The sequence below is a fragment of the Myotis lucifugus genome, unplaced genomic scaffold (genome assembly GCF_000147115.1).
Source record: "Myotis lucifugus unplaced genomic scaffold, Myoluc2.0 scaffold_796, whole genome shotgun sequence".
Taxonomy (NCBI): Eukaryota; Metazoa; Chordata; class Mammalia; order Chiroptera; family Vespertilionidae; genus Myotis; species Myotis lucifugus.
Genome location: NW_005871844.1, coordinates 292,121 through 302,617, shown reverse-complemented (window position 1 = coordinate 302,617; position 10,497 = coordinate 292,121).

Genomic DNA, 10,497 nt, shown 5'->3' with positions numbered 1-10,497 from the left:
TTATGGACTCGACCCCCAGTAAGGGGCATGTAGGAGGCAGCTTGATCAATGATTCTCATTTCTATTTCTCTCCTTCTCTGAAATCAATAAATATTTTTTAAATTAGAGTAAGAAAGAAACATCAATCAGCTGCATCCTGCACATGCTCCAACCAGGGATCAAACTGTCAACCTGGGCTTTTGTCCTGACAAGGAATCAAACCCACTGCTTTCTGGTGTGCTTAGACATCAACCAACTGATCCACACTAGGCAGGACGATGGTGGTGTTTTTTTTTGTTTTTTGTTTTTAAAGAGCAATGAATAACACAAGAATAAAACAACCAGGAATGTCCCAAGTGTGCATTAAAAGAGCTACACAGAAATTTAGAAAATAATTGTGACTTCTGAGATTGTTGGTTAAACCCAATTAGACACTAATCCTGAAACTACAGTAAAATATTAGTAAAAGAGGATTCTGGGAAGAGTCTGAAGCGCCAGGAATCTGTCTCCCCACCTAACAATCACACTGGCAGAATCTGTCTGATAGGACTATTTTGGAGCTTTGGAGGCTTTCAACTTCCTTGGACAATGGAATTACAGTTCATCTTGGTTCATTTTGGACTCTGGCACAGTAGTAGCTTACCTATTCTCCCCCAACATGCACACAGCTTTCAGGAAGTAGTGGCCCACAGAGACCCTTTGCTGATAAAATGCTGCTTTGGATAAGTGTAAAGAGTAGGGAAGCCATTGTTTCACTTCTCCCCAGTGTTGCCTGTTCTCAGGCTGAAGTAACTTCTGGGAGATTTAAAGATGTGGTGCCCTACTTCCTGCCTCTCATTTTCTCATTTTCACCTTTTGGGAACCAGACTAGGACATTTACTAGGTCACATTGGCAAGCAGCTGCGTATGTACGGAAAATGAGAAGCTGACCACATATGCCCGGGGAAAGGCAAAGGCCCTGAGAGACCTGGGAAGACCGGCCATGTTGATCCTCAGGCTGACCCTTGGCACAGACACAGCCTATAAAAATAATAGTAATAAATGGAAAACAAACCCAGCTGCCCTGGGGGAAAAGGAGAATCTGATTTCCAAAGTTAACAGATTCAAATGTCCAGTGTACAGCAATATATAACAACAGGGAAATATGGCCCACCCAAGGAAAAAATCCACAGAAACTCCCTGAAAAAGACCTGATAGCCGATCTCACGGACAAAGATTTTAAAGCAGCCATTTTAATGATACTCAACGAAAGGAAGATGTGGAGGAAGTCAAGACAATATCTGAGCCAAATGGAAATATTAATAAAGAGTTAAAAAAAAAACATTTAAAAATTCTGGAGCTAAAACATGCAATAACATGAAAATTTCACCAGACGGAATCAAAGGCAGAAGGAAAAAATCAGTGGACTTTTAGCTAGGGCAATGGAAATTATTCATTCGGAAGAAAAGTAAATAGAAAAAAAGTAAATAGAGCAGAGCCTGAGTAACCTGTAGGACACCACTAAGATGACCAACATGTGTTATGGGGATCTCAAGAAATAGTGGCAGAAAACTTCCCAAAGTAAACGAAAGACAGGCTCAACAAATTCCAAGCCAGATCAACTCAGAGTCACAGAGACACAATCAGATTTTTGAAAGACAAAGAATCTTGGCCCTAACTGGTTTGGCTCAGTGGATAGAGCGTTGGACTGCGGACTGAAGGGTCCCAGGTTCAATTCCAGTCAAGGGCACATGCCTGGGTTGTGGGCTTGATCCCCAGTTGGGGGTGTGCAGGAGGCAGCCGATCAATGATTCTCTATCATCGTTGATGTTTCTATCTCTCTCTTCCTCTCCCTTTCTGAAATCAAAAATATATATTAAAAAAAAAGAATCTTGAAAAAACAAAAGCAGCAAGAGGGAAACAACTCATCACATACAGGGATCCCCTCACCCCAGTAAGATTATCACATTTCTCAGAGGACAGATGGTAGTGGTTTAATATACTCAAAATGCTTTAAAAAGTTGCGGGGCCAGTGTATCCCAATGGTTGAGCTTTGACCTATGAACCAGGAGGTCATGGTTTGATTCCAGGGTTGTAGGCTCAACCCCCAGTAGGGTGCATGCTGCAGGAGGCAGATGATCAAAGAATCTCATTGATGCTTCTATCTCTCCTCTCTGAAATCAATAATAAAAGTTGAGGGCCCTAGCTGGTTTGGCTCAGTGGATAGAGTTGGCCTGGGGACTGAAGCATTCTGGGTTAATTCTGGTGAAGGGCACATGCCGGGTTGCAAACTCAGTCCTCAGTGGGAGGGCATGCAGGAGGCAGAAGATTGATGATTTTCATCATTGATGTTATCTCCCTCTCCCTCTCTAAAAGCAATAAAAATATATAATTAAGAAAGTGAGGGAAGAATTAAAACATTTTCAGATAAACAAGTTGATGAGGTTTGTTACCTCTAGACCTGCCCTGCAAGAAATGCCCTGCAGGGTGAAAGGACACTAGAGAGGAAGCCATAAGAAGAAATAAAGATCTCAATAAAAGTAGATGGGAAATTATAAAAGCTAGTATTTTAACAATTGTAACTTTTTGTTTTCTACATGCTTTAGTAAAATTAAGTTGGCATAAATTCAAATTAAAGTTTTATAACTTTAGGAAGTTAAATGTAATCCCTATGGTAACCACAAAGATAATAGAATATATAAAAAAATGAGAAAATAAACATTTAATACAAAAGATCAAATAACACAAAAGACTACAGTAATGCAGGTAATGAGGGACAATAAAGCTAGATGGCATGTAGCCAAGATTTGGAAGCAGCCCAAGTGTCCAGTAAATGAGTGGCTAAAAAACCCGTGGTGCACAATGGAATACTACCCTGCCATAAAAAGGAAGAAAATTTTACCCTTTGCCATAGCACAGAGGGACCTGGAGAACATTGTGGTAAGTGAAATAAACCAGTCATAGAAAGAGAAATGCCATAGGACTTCACTCATGTAGAATTTAATGGACAACCAAACAAAAAAGAGTTTCATAGATAAGAGAGTAGGCAGACAGCTCTGTTGGGGGAATTGAGCAGAAAGAAACTCATGGACATGCACAATAGTGTGGTGATGGGGTTAGGGGGAGAGGGTTAAAGTGGAAGAGGGCATAGAGGGGATGAATGGTGATGGAAAAAAATAAAGCTATATGGCATATAGATATCAACATAGCGACATAAGTTCCTACTCACCAAGGAATACAAAATCTGACCAGACCTATAACTACTAGGGAGATTAAATCAGAAAAAATTTTTACTATTGTTGTAATGTACCCCGCGAATCACAGAAGGATGCCTCAAGAAGTTGAATTAAAGAGTCACATTTATTGCAATCCGGGACTATGAGGGGGCATTTCGGCTCTCCCAAATCTCATAGTGATAAGATGGCCGCAACACCAGATTTATATAGGCAAAGATCACAAAGGTATTGATTACATCCCAAGGTTTGGAATGAGGAAACTGATTTGCAAAAAAGCAGTTTACAGAAGCAAATCAGCATGTTATCTAAATTATAGTTTGGGGTCTCTGGATCACTGAGTTGACAGAAACACATTATCTGGAGCCCTCGGGTCTGGAATGAGGAACCTGGTTTGCAAAAGAGCAGTTTACAGAAGCAGAAGCAGCATGTTATCTAAATCACAGTTTTTGGGGGAACACTGAATCAACAGGGACACGTTAACTGGAGCCCTCTGACCTTGGGATAACTGCTGTCCTTCCCAGGTAAAGGAAAATGTGCTTTCTAAGACCAGTATGACCACAACCCATGGGATATCCACATTATAATCAATAGGGTATTTAATCGAATGGGGTGATTTATATAATTCAGAAATTAAAATAACTTTTCTATTATTAAACAAAGCAAATAAGTACAGAAGCCAAACAGCAGCGTTAAAGTTAAACTATAGTTTCTACCTGAGATGATTGCTACCATACTTCACTATATTGCATAAAAATAACTCTAGCCAAAACCGGTTTGGCTCAGTGGATAGAGCGTCGGCCTGCGGACTGAAAGGTCCCAGGTTCGATTCCGGTCGAGGGCATGTACCTGGGTTGCGGGCACATCCCCAGTAGGAGATGTGCAGGAGGTGGCTGATCGATGTTTCTCTCTCATCGATGTTTCTAACTCTCTATCTCTCTCCCTTCCTCTCTGTAAAAAATCAATAAAATATATTAAAAAAATAAATAAATAAAAATAAAAAAAAAATAAAAATAAAAATAACTCTAAAAGGAAAATTCTGGTAAATTTGATTACAGTAAAATTAAGTTCCAATCTGTTCCTAGTTTGCTGGAAAAATTTAATCATTTTTCTGCATGTATTGTGTTCATATGATTTCTCCATTCTAATATTTTGGTGAGTTACGTTGACTTTTAAATTACATTTACTGGGGTAACATTGGTTAATAATATAAGATTCAAGTGTACAATTCTGTATACATCATTTGTATATTGCATTGTATGTCAAATCTCCTGTCACCATATATTTGACCCCCTTTACCCTTTGTTACCCCCACCTCTCTTCTCCCTCTGGCAACCTCCATACTGTTGTTTGTGTCTATGAGTTTTTGTTTGCTTGTCTTGTTTGTTCATTGTTGTTTTCAGTTTTAGATCCCATATATGAGTAAAGTCATATGGTTCTTGACTTTTCCCATCTGATTTTTTTCACTTAGCACGATATTCTCAAGATCGATCTATGTTGTCGCAAATAACTGTATTTCATATTTTCTTATGACTGAGCAGTATTCCATTGTATATATTATGTACCACATCCTCTTTATCCAGTCATCTATTGAAGGACACTTTGGTTATTGCCATGTCTTCACTACCATGTATAATGTTTCGGATATTTCAATGCCGGATCTTTCAAACATGCTTGTGTGTTGAGCAGGGAATACTTTTTTTTTTTTTTTTTTGTAGAAAAGCAAGCAAGAATTTATTGAAGAATTTATTGATTTCAGAAAGGAAGAGAGAGGAGAGAGAGAAACATCAATGATGAGAGAGAATCACTGATCGGCTGCCTCCTTCACGATCTGCCCTCTACCAGGGATCAAGCCTGCAACCTGGGCATGTGTCCTGACTGGGAATTGAACTCACAACCTTTCGATGCATGGTACAGTACCCAACCCATGAAGCCATACCAGCCAGGGCTTACTGTTCCTTTTCAAGCTTCCTGAGGTGCTTCCTAAGGTCATAAATTTTGGACCATTCTTGTCTGAAAGAATTTGCATAAAACTGAAATCATGTGTTCTTCGACAATTTAGTAAAACTGCCAATAAAACTATTTCAACTTCTTTAATAGTTATAGAACTATTCATTTTCTACTTCTTGGATAGTTATGATGTTATAGTTTTCTAGAAATTAATTTTATATATTTTTTCAAAATATTGACACAGATTTGTTGATAATATTTCTGTATCTTTTATGAATCTGCAACATCTGTAATCATGTCTTCCGCTATATTTTCTAATGCCTTACTCATTCTTTCTCTCCTTTATTCTTTTTTTTTAAATATATTTTATTGATTTTTTACAGAGAGGAAGGGAAAGAGATAGAGAGCTAGAAACATCAATGAGAGAGAAACATTGATCAGCTGCCTTCTGCACATCTCCCACTGGGGATGTGCCCGCAACCCAGGTACATGCCCTTGACCGGGATCGAACCCGGGACCCCTCAGTCCGCAGGCCGACGCTCTATCCACTGAGCCAAACCGGTTAGGGCGAGTTTTACCTTTTTAACTAGTTTTTTTCAAATAACTGTTTCTTGGTTTTGTTGATCTCATTTTATCTTTGTTCTCTATTTCATTAATTTCTGCTTTTATTTTGTCCTTTTAAAAATTTTATTTAGAGAGCAATGGAGGGAAGAGAGAGAGAAACAGCGATGGGAGAGGGAAGCTGATTGGTTGCCTCCTGACTCACCCCAACTAGGGATTGAACCTGAAATCGGTATGTGCTCTGACCAGGAATCGAATCTGCCACCTTTTTAGTGTACGGGATTACACTCCAACCAACTGAGGCGCATAGCCAGGCCTTCATTTTCCTTTTTGCTTTCTTTGGCATATTGTATTTTTTTTCTAACTACATAATGTTAATACATAGCTTATTAATTTTTAGCCCTTTTTTCGTATTTAACATATAACACTAAAATTTTCTCTCTATTGCTTTCATTGTATCCCACAACTTCTGATGTGAAAAAATTTTTCATTACTACTCAGTTCTACATGTTCCTTCTTGATTTCTTTGACCTATAAATTATGTGGGTATGTGTGTGTATAGGTTTCTGTTTTTAGGGAAGTTTTGGAGTTTTGTTGTTGTTCTTATGTTTATTTGCCTGCCTTAGGTCCACATTCAAGAGTTTGCTTTACCAGAATCTCTTTTGGGCTTCCCTGGCCACAGAAACCTTCCTGCTTATTAAGATTCAAGCACATCAATTATTCATCTGAGCTCAGACACATTACACACTGCTAGTCATCCATGCTCCTGCCCTCTTTGTGAAAGGAGGCTTTGAGTCCAGCAGCCCCACGGGGAGGGCGTGTAGGTGGGACTCAGGCCTGACTCAGAAGGCCAACCCTGGACAGCTCATGGCTGAGGTCGCACTGCCGGTAAAGAATCCTGTCCTAACGACTTGGTGGGCTCCCTGCCGTCTCGCCATGCCCAGCCCCTGAGCAGTCCATGTAAGGTCAGGAGGAGAGGCTAGACCTTTGAGGGTTTTGTTCTTCCTTTTAAAAAAATTAATACACACACACACACACACACATATATTTTTTTATTGATTTCAGAGAGGAAGGGAGAGGGAGAGAGAAACATCAATGATGAGAGAGAATCATTAATCAGCTGCCTCCTGCACACCTCACACTGGGGATGGAGCCCACAACCCGGGCATGTGCCCCAACTGGGAATTGAACCCTGACCTCCTGGTTCATAAGTCATGTTCAACCACTGAGCCACAGGGCTGTTGTTGGTTATTTTAAAGGAAAAATGCCCCAGGCTGCTTCGACCATGAATTGTTCCAGGCTCTGGGCAGGGAAAGAAATCAGTCAGAGGTCTCTACCCTGTCCCCTGGCTCACCTCCAGCTGCTAGTCTCCCCTCAGGTCAGGGCCAGGGGTGTCTCTGGTTCTCCAGCGTGGTGGGCGGGGAACAGCAGGTTCTGAGGGAGGCTGGGTGGCCCACGGGTGCTGGGGGGCAGAGGGGCCTGTCCTGGGCATCTGTGGCTGGGGTTGAGGAGGGGCCTCTGGGGTGTCCCCAGATCACAGGGCTGCAGGGCCCCTAACCCTCCTACACGCCCCCTACTGGAGATTGAGCCTGTAACTCAGGCATGTGCCCTGACCGGGAATGGAACTGTGACTTCCTGGTTCATGGGTGGACACTCAACCACTGAGCCATACATAGCTGGACACTTTTTTTTTCTTTTTCTCTTTCTGCTTCTCTTCCTCCTCCTCTCTCTCTCTCTTTTTTGTGTGTGTGCATATAACAGGTGCACCTTGCCTCTCAACCCCAGCTCTTTATAGTACCACTAGAGGCCCAGTGCATGAATTCATGCACTGGTAGGGTCCCTAGTGGCTGCCAGCTGCCAGTCGGGGTCTCCCTACCTCCGCCGGCTAGCCCTGCCCCCTAGTTGAACTCCTGGACAACCTCCCTGCCGAGGGGACAATTTGCATACTATGCTTTTATTATATAGGATGATGTCCTTTGACATAAGTGTAATGAAAAGCTCAAAGTGTTTCTTTAATTCTTGACTTCATGAAAACCAGAAGCATCGTGAGTGAGGATGTGTCAGCTTAACTTCCTACCTTTTGGCATTCACTGACTCATTATTTATTGTTAATGTGTGATTTCAATGAGAAACCATCTAGGTCAGTGGTTCTCAGCCTTCCTAATACCGCGACCCTTTAATACAGTTCCTCATGTTGTGGTGACCCCCAACCATAAAATCATTTTCGTTGCTACTTCATAACTGTAATTTTGCTACTGTTATGAATCGTAAATATCTGATATGCAGGATGTATTTTCATTGTTACAAATTGAACATAATTAAAGCATAGTGATTAATCACAAAAACAATTTGTAATTATATATGTGTTTTCTGATGGTCTTAGGCGACCCCTGTGAAAGGGTCGTTCGACCCCCAAAGGGGTCGCGACCCACAGGTTGAGAACCGCTGATCTAGGTGGAAACCTCATTCCCTGGCACTCCTGCCCGAGGCTGACACCATTTATGGGTCCTGATGGTGTTTCCAGCTGACCTAGTTGACATTGCTGTCATCGGCACAGAACAGAGTGCCACGCTGTGACCAAACCTGGCCTGGCTCCTGCCTAACCCTCCAGGCTCACCTGTCATTCTGCTGACATGGACGCCCGCCCGCCATGTTGTTTCTCATCTCTGTGCCCCTGTACAGGCCATCCTGCTGCTCGGACTGCCCTCCCACCTCCTCCCCTGGCTAACTGCTCATGCTTTTAGACTCAGCAGAAACACCTCTGCTCAGGGAGCTTCCCCGGCCCAACCCACGTTGGGCCAAATACCCCTGCTGGAGTTCCCAAAATATCGTGCTAAGCCACTTTTCAGTTGAATTGTGTGACATACATTTAACGAGAATTCAACCATTTCTGCTTGGCCAACGAGGGAGAAAGACAATAACATTTTACTTTTTATTGGAAAAGAGGGAAATTTATTGAGAAACAAGCAGACTCCCATGTGGGGAGGGGGAGAGAGTCCCTGATAATAACATTTTAAACTGGGCTACCCTGGGCCTGTGAACACTTGCCAGAGAGAGGGAGATGGAAGCCTCACTTTCATCTCAGTCCTCCCGAGTGATGATTCTGGTGTTTAAAGCCGTGTGTTTCACAGAGCAGGAAACGTCCCAGACGGTTCACATGCGGGGGACAAAAGAGAAAAACTAAAACCGGATATACCCATTACGAGGGCTTATGCGTTAGGAAGTTTTAAGAGCTGTGTTCAGCCCTGACCGGTTTGGCTCAGTGGATAGAGCCTCGGCCTGCAGACTGAAGGGTCCCAGGTTCAATTCCGGTCAAGGGCATGTACCTGGGTTGCGGGCACATCTCCAGTGGGGGGTGTGCGGGAGGCAGCTGATCGATGTTTCTAACTCTCTATCCCTCTCCCTTCCTCTCTGTAGAAAATCAATAAAATATATTTTTTAAAAAAAGAGCTGGGTTCAAATCCCAGCTCTGCAGTCCCACTCGGGTACTTGGGTCAAGTCACTGTTACCTGTTTAGACTTCAAATCTCAAGGTGTGCCTGCCCATCTTATAGGGTTACCCTGAGGCGTAAATGAGGCAACAAATGTAATGGACCCACAAGGCAGACTGTCAATAACAGTTCATGCTGCTCCAACCCATACAGATCCATCTCCTTCCTCAGAGCCCAGCCCATGGACTCCATCCCCCGCTGGCCAGCCTCTGGGCAGGGCCACGGGGCACATGCGGAGGAGAGGGGACAAGGAAGGCTTCTGGGGAGGTAGCATGTCCAGCGTCCCAGGCTGCAAGCGTCCACTGAGCTCAGTGCCGGCGGGGACCCGGGGGTGCTCCAGCTCCTGGTGTATTAAACCTCCCGGGGGCGTGTAGGAACCGGTCCCCGCGGGTTTCTAGGGCTTTGCTCGCCACACCTCCCCCGGCCCCCTAGTCTCCTTAGAGCACCTTCCTTCCCGATGGCATTTAGCTGGTCTCGGTCCACCTTCCTGCAGACAGCGAGCTCCTCCAGAGCAGGACGCGCCTGCTGCCACCCGGATGCCGAACCCAGCCCGGCTGCCCCGAGCCAGAAGCAGGAAGGGCGACCGAGTACTCCACTCCCCGGTCAACGTCAATGAAGCAGGAGCCCGGGACCTCCCCGCCGCCCCGGCCTTATCATTGCTGCCGGGACTCGGTTCGGTGCCGCACGGTCCGGGGCAGCTTTGCCACAGAGCAGGCCCTCGGTCCACACTGTAAACGCCAACCCAGTGATGGGACTCGGGCCGCCGCCCAGGGCCTTAGCCGGCTCTTTCGGCGGTGCCCGCGTGCCCTGGACGCTGGGAGCCTGCCGCCCGCCCGGACCCGTCGGACCCGCCAGCCCTTCCCGGCCCACAGCCGCCCCCTGGGCCCGGGGCAGGACCAAGTCTCTCCTAGCAACAGTCGCCGGCCGGCTTCCTCGGCCGCGCTGATTGGCCGAACCCCGGGAGGCAGCGGTGTCGTCACTTCCGGCCCCCGGAGGCAGCAGAGGAAGCCGTCGGGCGGCCATCTTGGGTCCGTGAGGCTCGGAGGTGCGGGGAGCGGCGGCAGCGCCGGCGGCCAGCAGGCGGAGGCTGAGGCGGAAAGCGAGCCGGAGCGAGACGAGCAGCTGGGCGCAGGCGCCGCCTCCACAGTCCCGTCCATGGTCGGCGCGTGCAGCCCGCGGCGGCCTGTTTTCGTGCCCTATCTTCCTGCACATACTTCTTCCGCCCTCTCCTCGTGGTCGGCCGTCGGTCTGGGTTGAGGCCCAGGGCGCTGAAACCTGTGTAACGACAGGTTGAGTAGTCTGTTA